We start from the raw sequence: 17296 nt of genomic DNA, 5'->3' as shown, positions 1-17296 counted from the left end.
GAGACTATCATTATCATCAAAATGTGGTAGACTAGAATTTGAAAGATGAATAAATTCAAACTCTTAATTGCTTGTTTTAGCAAATGATGTTGGGCAGCTGCATGTTTCATTACTTTCTATATCTTCCCTACCTAGAGTTAAGGTAAATGGTACTAATTACAAAATTGTTTTTCCCATTGAGAGAATGCCTTTCTATATCCCTTGTTTCTCCATTTCTCATCTAGTTTCTCACTCCTTTAAATGCTGCTTTTGAAAATGCTAGTTACCTATCATACTCAGTTGTGAAATAAATTTTTAGGAATTATTAGCCACAAAGTCATTTTATTTTAGCTATGTAGCATTTCCATAAAGACTAGCCCACATAAATTCATCCAATTCCTCTATTTGTTGAGAAATGCTGGTAAGAAGCTCTCAACAGACACACCTATAAATGAGAGGGTCTCCCTTAAGCTTTTAGGGAAATATTTTTACGTTACGTTAAACTTATTTTGGCTTAAATTATTATTTCGGTAGCACTAATGACATTTATGTAAAAATCATTCAGAATAGAAACATGGGTACGCTTGCCATTCATCAAGTGTCATACAAAAGTTTTCTGATGCCTGCCTTAGAACAAAAACTCCCAATTTTAAAATAATTTTCAATTAAGTTTTAACTTTTGATTCATTTAATCCAGCTGCAGTGCATCATGAACTTAACTTAAAACTTCACAATTTTTTAATGGCATGTAAGTCACTCATTCAACTTCATATTCAAATGAGAAATGGTGGGCAGTCAGCATAGATATTATCTTAAGCTAAAGTGTGAAATAGCTTATGAAAATTCACTCAAAATGTCAAAGAAAAATTAATGAACCATCATTGACTTTTTTAGCATCCACTTTAAATCATTTGCAACTTTGTTCTTCTTCATTCAACTTCATTCACTGAAACTTACTTGTCAATAACAAAAGAATAGACTAAGCAAGAGTGTACAGAAAGATATACTTGCCAAATTATCAGTCAAGTTACTCTTTAAAAAGTTGATAATTGCCTTCACTGAGAAATTAATGAAGTGTCTACAATTTTTTTGCTGTTTTAGTCATGTTATTTCTTTTGCCACTAAGTTATGATATTTTTATGTAAAGTTGACCCTGCAGCCTCTAAAATATAAAAGCATGATAATTGCCTTCACTGAGAAATTAATGAAGTGTCTACAATTTTTTTGCTGTTTTGGTCATGTTATTTCTTTTGCCACTAAGTTATGATATTTTTATGTAAAGTTGACCCTGCAGCCACTAAAATATAAAAGCATGCAATATAAAAATTTTTTTGATATAAAACACATTTTGAGTGTACAAATTTTGAGCCTATATTCTCAAGTATTCTTTTATTGGTGAAGCAAAGGCATCTCACCATTTTGACCATCAAGGTATGGAAAAATAGGTGCTCAAACATTTGTCAACAAGGGTGCTAGGGCTGTTCTGCAGTCAAACATTCCCATTCATATTCAACAATCATTTGCCTTTGAAAATGAGTCAATGCTGACATTAACATTGATATTTTGTACTGTAGCCATCGAACCATCAATATCGCCATGCTGTTGAGTTACTTTACCATTTTCTTTCATTGCTATCAAAGAAAGCCATTGTTAATGAAAAATTGATAGTGACAGCATTGAAATTTGACATTTTAAAGGATAGTTGCAAAGACAGTAATTCAAGTTTTGCTAATAGTCATTTTGACTGTCCCTTTGCTTGTCCTTGAACCATGACAATGAATATTTCATTCAATGATATCACACACCCATTGATAAGATGCAGCAGCATCTTCTTGGCAGTAAGAATGCAGTATGTTAAAATTGACCTCATTCAAACCAGTAGAGTGCCAGACAATAAAAAGACAAATTTTATCCCTAATTTCCTTCAAACTAATTCTATTATTCATACATAAGCCACATTATTCAGTATAATGTGCCATTCTAGTTTTCTTTAGGTTCGACAAAGTACCTTGTAATCATTACATGTTGACTCAAAGCAAACTTTGGCTGTGCACCTTTTAGCCTCTATTGCTCAGAACCACCAGGTATACATCAAGTGTACGATTGAAATAAGGCTAGAATACCAATGATACACAACTGCAGAGCATACATACAGGGAGAACCACATGAGAGATAAAAGTTTTTAGGGTCGCATCAGCATTCAATGGAATTTTGTACCATACCATGAATACAGATAGCTATTTCCTCTATGGATAAATCTTACAAATTGATATCCCCTTTCCTGCACCAGTCTAAACACTCCCATGTTTTCACAGGGCACCCATCAATGCTACAAAAGCCTGAATAAGTCTTCCTGGAACAAGCAGTGTCTTTTAGGTACTGCCTTTGGTAGAAGTACCAACAGAAAGACTGTTAGTATTGTGTCTGCTTTAATAGTCTGAACAAGTGTCCTGTGATGACGTGGAAGTGACACCAGGGTTGCAAAGAGGGGAAATCATTACAAAACTCAGTGGCAGCAGAGCAGCATTAATCTCACCTCCTGATTCAGAAATCATGTATTCAATTCCAGCCTATTTTGGTTTTCCTCGGCCTTGGGCTTCAGTATTTGTCACTTCACTTGTCATATCATGCTAAAACATTAATTAAATAATTTATAATTAAGTTTGAACCTTTCTGCATTAGATATTTTATTTATTTTATTAATAGCAAAGACAAAATACTATATGGGATAACTAATATCATCTGGTAACCCAGCCAGGTAAAAAATCACCACAGGATGATGATTCCAAGGAACCCAGGCCACTCACATGGTTTCCCCACCTTTCTCAATAGAAGACACTACCCATGAATCCATAGTTGCACATCATTGGAAGCCCTGATATCTTCAAAAGTATGCAAAACCTACAATGCTCACATTCTATAGAAATGATTTTCTAGAGAATATAGATGACACAGGCTAGGGTACACTGACAGTCTAAATAGGCTCAGGAAATTATTTGACTCTGGCCTGTATCTCAACTTATTTACACTGGGATGTATAAAGTATTTCAACCCTTCACAATATGGCCCACCAGGACACTATCAGTATCCCACTGGGTCACTTTTCCCCTGGATATAGGCAACTAGAGTGAAAATAATCATGTGACAATTTTATGGTTTGAGGCTGGTTTTAAACTGCTAACTATGAGCGTTTACTTAAATGCACTCTGCATTTTTGCATGATTACTTCTACCTACTTTGCCACTGTCATATGTACCAATATCTATTTCACTTAACATAACTCCTGATTCATTTCCTTCATTGATCTTGAAAAGCCTCATTTAGCTGGACATTGAATTCCCCACAGTGATGGGTATATCCATTCACACACATCAGTACATTCACAATAAATATCAAATTCAAAACCTCGCCTATCTTTGGCTAGCTGATATTCTAGACTCACTAAATGTTAGATCACATAACAGGGCTCATTATGCAACATTCACTATTTGTATTTTACTCTAATTTAATTTAAAAAGATCAAAACAGTTCCGAATAAACCACACAAAAATCAGTTCTAATACCCAGGATCAATGAAACAAAAAAACTTGGTATAAGCAACTGCCCAAAATAATAGCCTTCCAAAAAAATTAATTTAGCCTAAGCTATAACTAAAACCTGATTCAATTTGACACATTTTTGCATGTTCTAAATAAGCTTCTGCTCTCACATTGTCATGCAAATCAGAACAAAAATTCATGCATCTGATAAAATGCCAACATCTTAAAAATGTACCTGCAAGGTCTACCTTACTCCTCAGTAATATTTTTATAATTTTAGGTTAATAATTCTACATGAAATGCATCATTATCTACACATTTAAAATTTTAATGTTAATACAGCCGATGACTACAATGAAATTATTCACCTTTCACTTTTAGTATATCATAAAAAGTATATCCACTGTCACATATAGATACTGCAGTTCAAGCTCTCAGCTTAAATCTTTTGTAGTTCTTTATTGCCTGAAGATGGAAAAATGTTGTTATAAAAGATGTTTTAGTATGATTGTTATTTTCCAATGTATAAATGGATTACTATAACCAAATTAAGTTTAATGATTGAGTTAAAACAGTGTAATACACAAATATCATAAGAAAAAGTGTCATCAACCTTCATTGAATATAAAAACAAACTGTTTCTAGTTAATTTGATAAACGTTTACAGATCAAAATTATGTGTAGAATAAGATCCAATAAACAGGTTCAGAAAATTATAAAATCCAGAGAGCAACTATCCATGATGGCAATGAAGCTTCACAAAAGATATCTCCTGGAATCATGATATTTATACAGTTTACCAATTGATAATAAAACCTACATATTCAGTATCAATCAAAAATAAGTTACTGGACACATCGAATATTACTATTGTTAGTCTGCTAGCTTTGTTTTCAGTATCTACAGACTCAAAAGGGCAAATGGCACTTGTTACCTGCCAGACAAGGGTGTCCAGTCAATATTTCAATTTTCAACAAGTATAAGCTAAAAATTTGACAGGGGTACAGTTTGCAATAATTTCTTCATGATCATAGGAACTGTGGCGAAGAATAATAAGAAACAACCAAATGAAATGCATGAAACAACCACCGTGAAGAGAGAAATATATCTGTTGAATGTGATTCACCAGAAAGTTACTCAGCCATTTCATACTGATGAATATTATCTTGCCTTATCTAGTCAGGATGATTCCAATTGTGATGACCTCAATGCATTTCCATCAAGCACTATTAGCCTCTTCCAATACCATTCTTGGGTTCATTTCACCCCAAAGAAGTAGACAACTCATAATGTGATTTTTGGATTACAAAACCCTGAGTTTGCATTAATATGACATTGGAAATTCCTGGTCATTGATTTGATTTCATGTGCCCAAGTGTTTGTTCAATGCTCATTTGCAGTCATACACCTCCAGGTAATAGCGTAATACATGTAGATAGTATGCTACAAAAACATATAAGAGGCTTGTTTCAAAAAGGTTCCAATGCCATTAGGCCTTATTTTACAGGAAGTAGAAAAACCTTGGCAAAGACAAAGGAATAGTGAAGAAGGTGAGGAACTTTTCTTCACCAATTATCTCTTTTGAATTTGTTTCTAACTTCAGGTACCTTAGGAAAATGAGCTCCTTCCAAATCCGCACTTGCCAACTAACATGGGTTTTACTGGGATCAGGAGAAAGAAAATCTTATTTGAAAGTGTAAGATGACAGTGGATATTTGTAAAGATCCTATAACTTCTTTCCCATTTGTAACATTCTGGCAAGTGCATCTGCCTTATCCAAAAGGTCCAAAACAACATTCTCCTAAGATCAGAAAGAGTAATTATGGGAGAAAAGAATATTTAGGGCAAAAGTATGAAAGAAAATGTACTGATTAATAACAGAATGATTTTTTCTATTAAAGGATACTATTACTTTAATGGGTCAGAATTATAAAAGCTTCTGGGAAGACTTATGGCAATTCAAACGAGAAATTGGCACAATATCATTCAATTATTGAATATTATGTCCATTTGACTCATGATTGCTAAGTATTGCAACATTGAAAAATATAGCAATGAACCATTACTATAGCAGCTCTCAAGAGCAAACAAGAAGGAACAATTGGAAGTGCATGAAAAAAAGAAGCCTGATCTAAAGAAGGGATGAGTTATTGGCAAACTCTTACCAATGTGTGACCCAACATCAAAATTTAAGCCATCACTGTGACTATAGAAAGGTGATGTATTCAAGAGAAATAATGTTCTTGGTCTGAATTTCTTTAACACCTACTTCTGGGCTCCCTATTTTTCTTGAAATTAGCTAGTCATATATAATTGTACCCAATTTCCAAATATATACTTTGTTTCACTCTCATTCAGTGAGGAATATGTGGATGCCCCATAGTTACACATAATTCCATTAGTGATAGATCAACTGGCATAATGTGAAGCTGTTGTGACATTGGCTCATTATTGTTGCATAAATATCATAATGATATTCTGAAACAAATTTCTGAGATCCCACTTTAACGTTCAGCAAAAGGCTGCTTCTATAACATGCAGTATTAATACTTAGGATTCTGCCAAAAAGAAATCAACTGACATGGACACCTCACAGGACACAGTTCTTTTTCAAAATGGTTTCTTCTGGACAAATCCAAAGAATTGGGGAGATGCCATGAGAGCAACTTTTAATGGAGTCATCTGCAAATATGCATTTGAAGGCAAAATATTCAACGTGTAAAAATCATTTGCTATGACTGGGAGAAGTACGATTTTTACCCTTGGAAAATTCTGTTTCCTTCTTTTCTCAGAGGGGGAAAATATATTTCTCACCATAAAACTGAAGTGAGTCAGAGGGGAAACTATATTATTTGCAAGAAATGTACTTGTATGAATTTATGTGTGTATTTACGTATAAATATATATAGGGTCAATTCAGAGGTTGACTTAAGGCTTTTCGGTCACAATGCTGACCAGTTTCTTTATCAATACCTACATAACTGTGGATAAAACATGGATACACTGCAATAGTCCAGAGACAAAGGAACAATAGAAACAGTTGGGTTTCCAAAGGCAATCTGGCTCCAAAGAAGGTGAAGATGGTAAAATTGGCTGACATGGTGATGGTCATAGAATTTTTTTGGGATGCACGCAGAATCATTTACATCCATTACTTGCAGAAATGACAAATGATAACTAAAGAGTATTAAGCATTGCTATTGCATCAGCTGAGTGTATAAATCAGCAAAAATGTCCCCATTTGACAAAGAAAACAATTCTCTTCCATCAAGATAATGCACAAGACCACAAAATAAGGTGCACAACTGCACAGTTTCAATAGCAAAAATATTGGAAACAAATTACGAATTATTACAACATCCACCATATACACCACATCAGGCAGGCCCCAATGACTTTTTTATTTCCAAATTTCAAAAAATGGCTCGGTGGGAAATGATTTACATCAAACAAGTAGGTCATCACCAACACAGATGACTATTTTGAGGACCTTCTAAAATACTTCTATTTGAATGGCCTAAAAAAGTTGGTAAAATGCTGGGAAAAGTGTATAAAGCTGAAAGGAGATTATGTTGAATAATCAACAAATCTAACAAAAATACTTTGTTTTCTATTTTTACTTAGGACTAATTGAACGACCCACATAATAACCTAAAAAGAATTATTTTCGGATATGGTACAAACTGTGTGGAAATAACAGCGAAAGAAATGTTTTCTATTCACAAGAAAATGCTTCATAATTGAATGAAAATGTTGTCAGGTTGACTGAAACCACTGTTAAAATTACATCAAACATTTTGAGCTCAAAGGAAAAATTTCCGAGAATTTTGGTAACCTTTTTGAAAGTAAAAATGATTCTTAAAATGGAAAATTTCCAGTTACAGGCAGACATTTTCACCATTCTATCATCATTTAAGATCAATAATACCATTTGAAAACTGCTAACTAAAGCATAACCAAGGATATTTTTTGAGTATGTTCCATTCATCTTCCACTGTTCCTATCCTTTCACATTTTATATCACTTCATACTCACTAAAAATCAAGTGAATTGGGAAAAAGTTGCAGCATTGGAGCCCATGATTGAGATAAGCAAGAATTTTGAAAATAGAATATGATATAATCTGATTTCTCTGCCACCTCTGGGAAATCAGTACATTCATAAGTTTTGGTTGGAATCAAGACACAGGATATTAAACTGGGAAGATCAGTGCTACCACATGAAACTTGTACGAAAACACGAAATATGAAGTGAATCATTTGTTTTCTCAAAATATCTTGGATCGCAAGATGAATGAGTCAAGTGTAAAATTAAACTATCAAAAAGAGGTATTTATCGCATACTTGCTCAAAAGAAAGGAATATCAGGGAGATAAGTTATTCAGAAATTCTGGGTCTTATTGCCATCTATTAATTGAGGGCTTAAAGAGAGTTAAATTAGACATTTCTTGAAGTTATGGAAGAGCAAATATATTACAGTAGCAACAACACTCACTCTGCTTTTATAACATACTGAAGATGTCATCAAATTTCAATGTATTTACTTTCATACCCATTTTAATGTACAAAATGAATGAAGATATAAATTTGCACCCATCATTTTTGTTTCTTTAACTTGAAAAAAATCATGAATATACATACATACACGTATGCATCCAGTAAATTCCTTATGACCTCGGAGATAAAGGAAAAATTATCGATTAACTTAGCTTCATCCATTAAATTTAAAGTTAACTCCATATGAAGTAAACTTCTGCTGTTGCTGATACAGAATAGTGCAGTTATGACTTTCCCAATTATTTTCTTAATTTTTCAAATGTTTACGTAAAAGTCTATATGCACCATGTTTGAGCACCAAGCAAATATCCAAAGGTAAATAGTGTTTGCTCGCAATTTTAAAGATAACATAAAACAAATTATGTAAACCACATCATTCATATGCAACATGCATATGGTTAACTCAAAATAAAGTTATTAACAGCCATTAAAATGTAGTCGCGTCAATACATCAAATTATAATGTACATAAACTGAGATTCCCAACCTCTAAATCTACTAGTTTTAACCTACTCCTTACATTATAAAGGTACAATATTTAAACCAGTAAAAATATGCATAATTACTAGAACATATATAAATATGTACTAGGATATTGAACTAACTACAGTTAATCCTCTTAATATGTGCTGGATTTATGCAAATGAAATGATAACAGAAATCGATATCATGGTTTGATGGATATACATATATCATTATAAATACATTATACATTATCATGCAGTAATTGTTGATTTTTTCGCAGCTTTTGACCAAGTGCCTCACGATAAATTATTGTTAAAGTTGGATCCGTTACCATTGGATTTGAGGGTAAAACAATGGATAAAAAATTTTCTCAGAGGCAGAACTCAAAAAGTAAAATTAGGGGATACATTTTCAAATAAGGCGAGCGTATTAGCAGGAGTTCCACAAGGCAGTGTTCTAGGGCCATTACTATTCCTAATTTACATAAACGATCTACAAAACAATTTACATTCCCAAATAAGACTCTTTGCTGATTACTGCATTACATACAGACGGATAGAGCATGTAAATGACCACATAATATTACAAAATGACATCGATCGCCTTGGTGACTGGGTTACAAATAATAATATGGGCATTAATATAAGTAAAAGTAAGCATATAAAATTTTCAAATAAAAAGAATGCAGAAAAGGAAATTTACACCCTCTTTGGAGAAAGAATCCCATGTACTAGTCAATGCAAATATTTAGGCATTTATTTAACTAGGGATCTTGGGTGGGGAGTCCAAGTAGATAATTTGACACGGAAGGCATTTAAAGTATTGCATTGGGTGATGAGAAATTTAAAAGGAAGTAGCGTAGCCACAAAAGAAAAAGCATATAAGGCACTGGTTATCCCTATCCTAGAATAATCCTCCATAGTATGGGATCCATATGAGGTGGGACATATTAAAAAGATAGAAAAAGTTCAAAGAAAGGCAGCAAGATATGTACTCGGAAGGTACAAAAGAACAGATAGTGTCACAGAAATGTTAATTATACTGAAATGGGAGAGTTTGAAAAATAAAAGAAAAAGGAGTAGGTTAGGCGCGATGTATAGAATTGTTAAAAAGGACGAAGCGTGGGAAGATTTATGGCAAGGGATAGAAAAGCATAACTTTAAGGGAAAAAACGACCATAGCCTCAAAATAAAAATAAGGACTCAAAAAACAAATAAGAAAAAATACTCTTTTTTAAATAGAACTATAATTGATTGGAACCAGCTGCCTGGCGGTTTGTTTGAGCCCTTTCCATCCAATTTTAGAAGTTTTAAGTTGAAATGTAAAGCAGGCACTGGGTAATAAACTTCATTGTAGTCATGAAAATATTGTTTTTATGTGATGTGGAAGTTTGTTTGTATGTGATGTGGAAGTTTGTTTGTATGTGATGTGGAAGTGTCATTATGTAAAAATATTTTGTCTCTTATCTGTTTTTATGTGTTTGTATGTAATTTTTGTTGTTAGAGTTATTTTTGACCTAACCTGACCGTTGCCACCAGGAAATTTGCCTAATTCCAACGTAATTGTGTAAATAATAAATAAAATTTCATGGAATATTATGTATTTGTTTAAAGTGATTTTTGGCCAGTGTGAACTTGGAACAAATTTCATGGCTTTTGGTTCAATTAGTTTGCTTAATCAAAAAAATGCACTCCTGCAAGGAGTGAAGATTACCAAGATATGGCTTTGAAAAAAACGTTTGAAATTTGGAAGAAGAGGATCAAGAGTGTTTCAGTCCCAGGGATCCACACAATTTTACCCCTTCTTCCTAAGTCCATCTTCCATATTGGAACCTCCTTTTGGCTTCCCTTTCACCTTCCAAGGGCTAATCATAACCCTCCTCACTCTTTTGCATACCCGGCTAGGTTAATATCCTGCAGGCAGGATGACCCTTTCTATGAGTAGAGGCGCAAAGAATTGATTTTACCAGACCTGGACTTGTTCACACGTCCAGCAAGAAGTGGTCTCATGCAAACAGAATTTAGTGAGGATTAGCAAATCTTTTAAATCTAAAATTTACTTTGACTAGCACATTTACTTTGATCAAAATTTTTTAATTTATTTTTCATATATCTTATCCAAGGAAGGTTAACTTTTGAAAATTACACGGGAATCAACAATGGCGTCACCATCTGCTATTTTCTTCAAGGAGAAGCAAATATTTGAAGACTTCAGATGAAAATGAAAAATAGAAATTACTCAAGAGACACCCGTGGATGTCATGACCGCACTCAGTGTACTGGAGTGTTATTCAGCTACATAAAGCATTATACTTTCATTTTTTTGGATAAAACCTTAAAGTTAAACTTTAAAACCATATTTGTAATTTATAATTTTGGTAGCTAAGAAAAATAAAGCAACAAATCAATTAAAACTGAAAAGATGTATCCATTTAATTAGCATAATTTTGAAACAAATTTTAGATAAAAATTAAATATTTAAAAAATATGTATCTTACGTGTAGGAAATATAAAAATAGACATAACTATCAGGGAGCTTAATATGTATTCTTAATTCTTGTACAAAAGCCTTTTACACATAACTTCTAGGTAAACAATTTTCAGCACTGACCCCCTCTCAATCCATTGATATCTGTATTAACAAGGACTTACAGCAATATACCAATAACCACAATGTTTTTACTCTCTTCAGGCATAGTAAAGAGAAATGTATTGTTTCCATGAAATAAACTAGACTCCTGGATTTTCATATATTTTAAGGTCACCTGAAGACAAGTTGACCGTCCCCTAGATTATGCCTACCTGATTATATATATTTATATATGTATATGTATATATATAATATATATATATATATATATATATATATATATATATATATATATATATACACGTATATATATATACACACTCACACACTAGGTTTTTTGTGGGACGGATTACTAAATACTATAACCTAAGTAACACAACACTTTTATTAAGATTATATAAACTGAATAGATTTTGGCTAGAACTGAACCCTGGAAGCGACTATTTTGACCTTTTTTTAAACATGATAGTTATTTTGCTTCAAAATTTAACATTTAAAAATAATGGAAAAACAGAATTATTTTTTACTCAAACATGTCTATTAAACACCATAATTAACATTTTCATTAAAATATTTAAGAATTGAGTTATGATCAAGCGATTTGAACCATTATACATATGGCTGAAGGATTGAATTTTGCTCTTTTGTTCATCATTTATTGTATCCTGCAATGCAAGTTTCAAAAATATTTTAATATGTGGATTTCTAGTTAATAATTTAGTCAGTCCTTTTGAATGCATTACGACAGAAACCACAGAAATTCCACGACCACCACAAAGTTCATTTTCCTAAATAGGGGAAATACCAAATCCATGACTCCCAGAGGAACAGAGATTTCTAAAAAAAATACACCCATACATCAGAGAATATATAGCACATGGAGAATATTTTGAGACTATTCCTTCATTTGCTCTTTCAGAGAGATTCATTAAAAACCTTTGGTAGAACTGAGTATGCAATATGTCAAAGTAAACTATTAAACGCCGCCCATATCTTGGATCAAATAAAGGAAATCCATGAACTGAGAGTAATCAAAATTAAAATGATTGGTACAATGCAACTTTTATGAGATGCATTATATTTTAAATGGCTTTTCTGCCATTATACCATTAGAAAGTTACCCCAGAAAATTTAAATATCTACACATTTAAGCATCTACACTGAGTATGCTGCCAGGAGAACTACCAAAGTGCTCAATTCAAGACATATTAACCAATACTCTGGTGAGGTTTTCATGCTTTCAAGGTGATGCCAGATGCCCCTGGCATACAACCTTGTTTGCATATATGTATGTTTAGTAAAATTGTACTTAAGCTTCATTTTTCCTATATCATGCAATTCTTTATAAGAGTTCTCACGATTATTTATATTTTTGTGCAGAAATATTTTGAATCAGTTGAACCATTAATTAATTTCTGCTACCCAAAATAACATATTCAAACACCTGCTGAAGACCTTTCTGCGAACTGTTGAGTGATCTTGAGAGAAATTGAAAGCGATGAACATGAATGACAGTAACTTACTCAGTGGCCAGCACCCAGCCACGGCCCCTTAAAGAGGTAAAATATATAAGTATGAGCTTAGTTTGAAAGGTTCTCGGAAACACCAACAGATGTCAACACTAGGCCAACGAGCTACCAGCAAAGTAATAGGTGCATAATCCTTTATGTAACGTAACGTGACGTGTTAGTAAACACGTAAATGTCAGTGCTCTAGGAAGAGATCTGTGGTGCAGACCCCTCTCTGCTGCTGTTCCCATGGTGTGATTTGTGAAGACAGAAAAAATAGAGTTTCGAGCAGTGATTAAATACTTCATAAAAAATGTATGAACACGAAGGAAATTCATTCAGACTTTAAGAACAATCTGGGGAACTCTTTTCCTTCATATTCAACTGCTGCCAAGTGGACAAACAAGTTTAAGAATGGAAGGCACAGCTTAGATGATGATCAGCGTAGTAGTCGACAAAAATGTGAACTGAAGCTGTAGTGATGTCATCTAAACGGACATATCACATTTGAACAGAGGAATGGATGTGAGGAACTTATGTACAAGATTGGTGCCGCAACTCTTGAAACAGGATCACAAATGCGTCAGAATGGAAATTTCTGAATAATGTTGGACCCATTTTAAGAAGAACCAACAAGATTTTCTGCGCCATTTGTGACCACAGATGAAACTGGTTCCACTACTGTATCCCCAAGGACAAAACATCAGCCAAAGCAGGGGAAGCATGTTGAATCACCAACACAAAAGAAAACAAAGGCAATACAGTCAGCCAGAAAGGTGATGGCTTCAGTTTCCAGGGATCTGAAAGGCATTCTACTGATATATTATCTTCCCACTGGACAATACTTCGCCAACCTCCTATACCAACTACAGGAAAAGATACACGTAAATGTCAGGTATGTCAAGGTAGTGTGTCATCTTTCATCAAGACAGTGCATGCCCCCAAACAAGTGTCATTGCCATGGCAAAAATACGTGAACTAAGATACGAATTGTGGTCAAAACCGTCTTATTCGCCTGATTTGGCTCCAGCAGATTTCCATCTCTTCCCAAAGCCCAAAATTTGCCCCAGTGGATGGAGATTCTCTTCAAACAAAGAACTAACAGCAGAAGTAGATGGGTATTTTACAGACCTGAAGGAATCTAATTTTTGAGATGGTATCAAGAAATTGGAAATTTGCTTGGCCAAGTGCATTAGTCTACAGGGAGACTACATTTAAAAATAAAAGTTACACTGAGGTAAGTCGTTTTTCTATTCCATGCCAAGAACTTTCCAAACTACCCTGGTATATGCATATAGCTGTCTCCTCCCACTGCGCACAGTGGAGCCACCACAATAACACTATTGTGTACTGAAAAATTCAATGCTGGATACTTCATCAACAGGCCTCTTATATATACCATTGCTTTTTATTGAATTTGAGATAATTTGTTCTTAAATTGTATTTTATTGAGATTTCAAACGCATGCGTACACTATTTTCAATGTTATATTTTTGAGGGCTTGAACTGAATGCAAACTTGCAGAGGCGCCCTTACCGGTGAGCGGGGCCTTGTGCAGCCGCCACTGTGCAGACCTGACATTGTGGTAATAATGTAGCAGGAGCGGTAACACTGAGATCAACGGGAACATGATGGTTTCGAAAAGACAGCAAATAATAACTGCGCAAGGTGCTGCAAGCTTTCTAGCGCGAATAAGTTATTCTTAGAACTGACACCAGAGAGTTAGTGCCACAGCATTTTGTGTTAAAAAAATTAATATATTATGCGCTTAAAAACCCTTCCACACTGCAGTTTTGAATCAATTTCATGGTAAAATTAGGTTTTACATTTACGTTTGAATTCTGAAGCTTAATTTAAAATGTGAGAAAACTTCTCTGTGGTTGGCCTTCTAATAATGACTTAAATTAATCGAGTTATATTTTTTATGTTTTTAAACAGTTTCACATAAAGAGGCTTCACACATGGAAATCCCAGCCATACATACCATGGCTCTTTCTATGAGGACCTTGTGAAACAAAATCTCTCACGCGATCGCAATTTGTAGCATATTTCTTAGTGATCGGCATCCGGGGTGCCTCAGAGGGGCCCTGTTAGCGTGGGGCTTGTTGCCATAGCACCACTTGCCACCCCCAAAGGACAGTAGTGCAAATTTGTGTAAGAATAACACATCATTTATCTTTCCAGCAATTATAATCCACTTTTGTGAAATCACATCCCTGTATAATAGACTAATTACACAATTCCCAAGGATAAATCTACATTTTTTTTTTAAATTTCACATACTACTATATAGCCCTCACCTTACAGTCCTTTGTGCACTGATTTTATTTTCAACTTCTCTGAGATTATTAGTCATATTTTACCGCTTTTAAATATTGTTTTGATGACCTTCCCTCTTCCCAAAGAAAATTGCTTCTGTGTGTCATACATAATGGATTCATCTCTTATGAATGCCAAATGCATTTATCACTGCTGTATGCAACAAATAAAAGAATCAGTTCTTGGCAATTTTCGTACGCTTCCACTTTTTATATAGGTGGAACTCTTTTTCAAGAGAAGTGACTCCTATTTTTCAGCATTTTACAATACCCAAATTTTGGGTTCTCTTTTGCCTCTCATGGATTTGCCTCAACATAAATGTGTGAATAGATACCAAGATAACATATTTTAAATCTTTGGGAATATATGACACAAGTTAATTAATATGATTATTTCTGAAGCAAAATCAGTGCTTTCAACCTACCCCCTTTTACATTTACTATCTTTGGATTTCCAAAGGATTCTCACAAACAAAAAATTTTTTTAATTAAAAAATTCTCAGCATTAGGTAGGAACTGCTGAATGGCTTATTCAGCTCATGGGAAGCATTGGAAGTACCTAAATAAGCATACACTGGGAAAGCATTAGATATTTATCCTCACAAGTAAATGCCCTTTGGATGGCATTTAGAGATAAGTTCAAACAAAAATGTTAAACTCAGATATTCCCAAATGACCCTCTATCATATCAAGTCTTTGCTAACAGAAGCATGCTAATACAGAGGGTTCGAAGTTCAAATAGTTTCTACATTATAACACAGTAGACAGCCCTTGAATTGCAACTGTAAAAATATAATTTCCTTCATTATAATTCGTCATCTTGTTGAAAATGAAATATAGACAATGTCATGTATAAGCCTTATCCATCAACCAATCTCTTTGTTTGCAACATATGGAAGGCCGTTCTTATGTTACATTTTTGCCTCAGGAAAATAAGCAAAATAAATCATATAAGTCATAAAATAATATGTCCAATTAATTCATTTCTATAGTTAAAAGTGATAGCCAACAATTGGAAAAATATGCAATGGAGAGCTCAGCAAAAATATATTTATATGCACACATAAAATATTAATTAGAATGGCAATCAATCAACAAGAGAAACGTTTAACTATTTTTCTCCATGACTAAAACATTATGACATAGAACAAACAAATGCATTACTCCCTGAAAGGATATTCCAATTAAGGGCATCACTGTACCATGTCAAAGGGTGAACGAAACTTTGTGGGGGATCGAGATGGTGCAGGGGCTAACGTACTGGCTTCCCACCCTGAGGGCACGGGTTCAAATCCCGGCGGTGTTGAATATTTTTCAGAGGTATCTCGATCCCTACTTGAGGTGCTTTGTGGAGGGCACTTTGAGTGAGTACGTCGTCCGTCGGATGGGACATTAAACTGTGGACCCCTTGGCGCCTTTCGTAAAGAGTAGGCTAATGCCGACGCCGGGTTTCTCTCCACTTCATCCTTTTCTGTCCATCCCCTATGGCGCAAATGACCTTAGCTGTCGGTCGCCTCCCCTAAAAACTACTACTACTACGAAACTTTGTACTGCTGCAAACTGTCATAAAAATAAAATGAAAATTTACCACCTTACATTTGCAGTAAAATTTAATAGTATGCTTATTGAAAGAAAAGGTAATATTAATACAAATATTTAGAGCCAATAATTGTTCATAAGTGCAAAAAATATGAATGAAAATTGGAGGCAAAAAAGGGCATGTCAGACACCCGACTTAGCATAGTTTTTGAAAAGCCCTCCCAACTCAACAAATAACGAGGGCATGGTAAATACTTTTAAGTGGAAATTATTTAAAACTTAAAAGCTCAGATACTGAATAGGTCATATCATTTTAGGCAATGACAGAAGAAAAATATAATGAACCATATAGCTACAGTGTTTGGCACTCCCTGCACAAATAAAGCCAGGTTAAAATGGAACTTGATTTGAAAATACGAGATGTCATTATTAGCACATCACCTGGAAACTATGATTCATGTAAAAGGCTCAAAATTATTCCACCGAGCCAGCACATTAGGTACTGTCCCCATAGTCTTTTTACTTATTACCAAAGACAAGAACAGCATTTTAAGTTAACAATAACGCATTATATACTACTCAGGTTGATTAAAAAATTTTCTTTGTGCTTCTGCATATGGAGGAATAGTCTCTAAATTATCTCCTTTCAGGACTTTTCCTTAAATGCATTCATTTTTTAGAAATCTATTTCTTCAGGGTAGAATAAACTTGGCAGAGGCAGACCCATACCAAAGATTTCTTGGTGTTTCTTTGGTCAACATATTCAGAAGGCCTAAAATGACCCCAAAAATATGCACTCAAAAG

General features: G+C 34.1%; 1 protein-coding gene across 1 annotated transcript in view; it reads right to left on the bottom strand.

Annotated features, from left to right (window-relative positions):
• Positions 1-17296, bottom strand: part of Ttd14 (TRPL translocation defect 14) — a 180134-nt gene that overhangs the window by 6826 nt on the left and 156012 nt on the right.

The sequence above is a fragment of the Hetaerina americana genome, unplaced genomic scaffold, assembly GCF_022747635.1.
Source record: "Hetaerina americana unplaced genomic scaffold, ioHetAmer1.1.p SCAF_4, whole genome shotgun sequence".
Taxonomy (NCBI): domain Eukaryota; kingdom Metazoa; phylum Arthropoda; class Insecta; order Odonata; family Calopterygidae; genus Hetaerina; species Hetaerina americana.
This window is presented reverse-complemented; position numbering and strand designations above follow the sequence as displayed.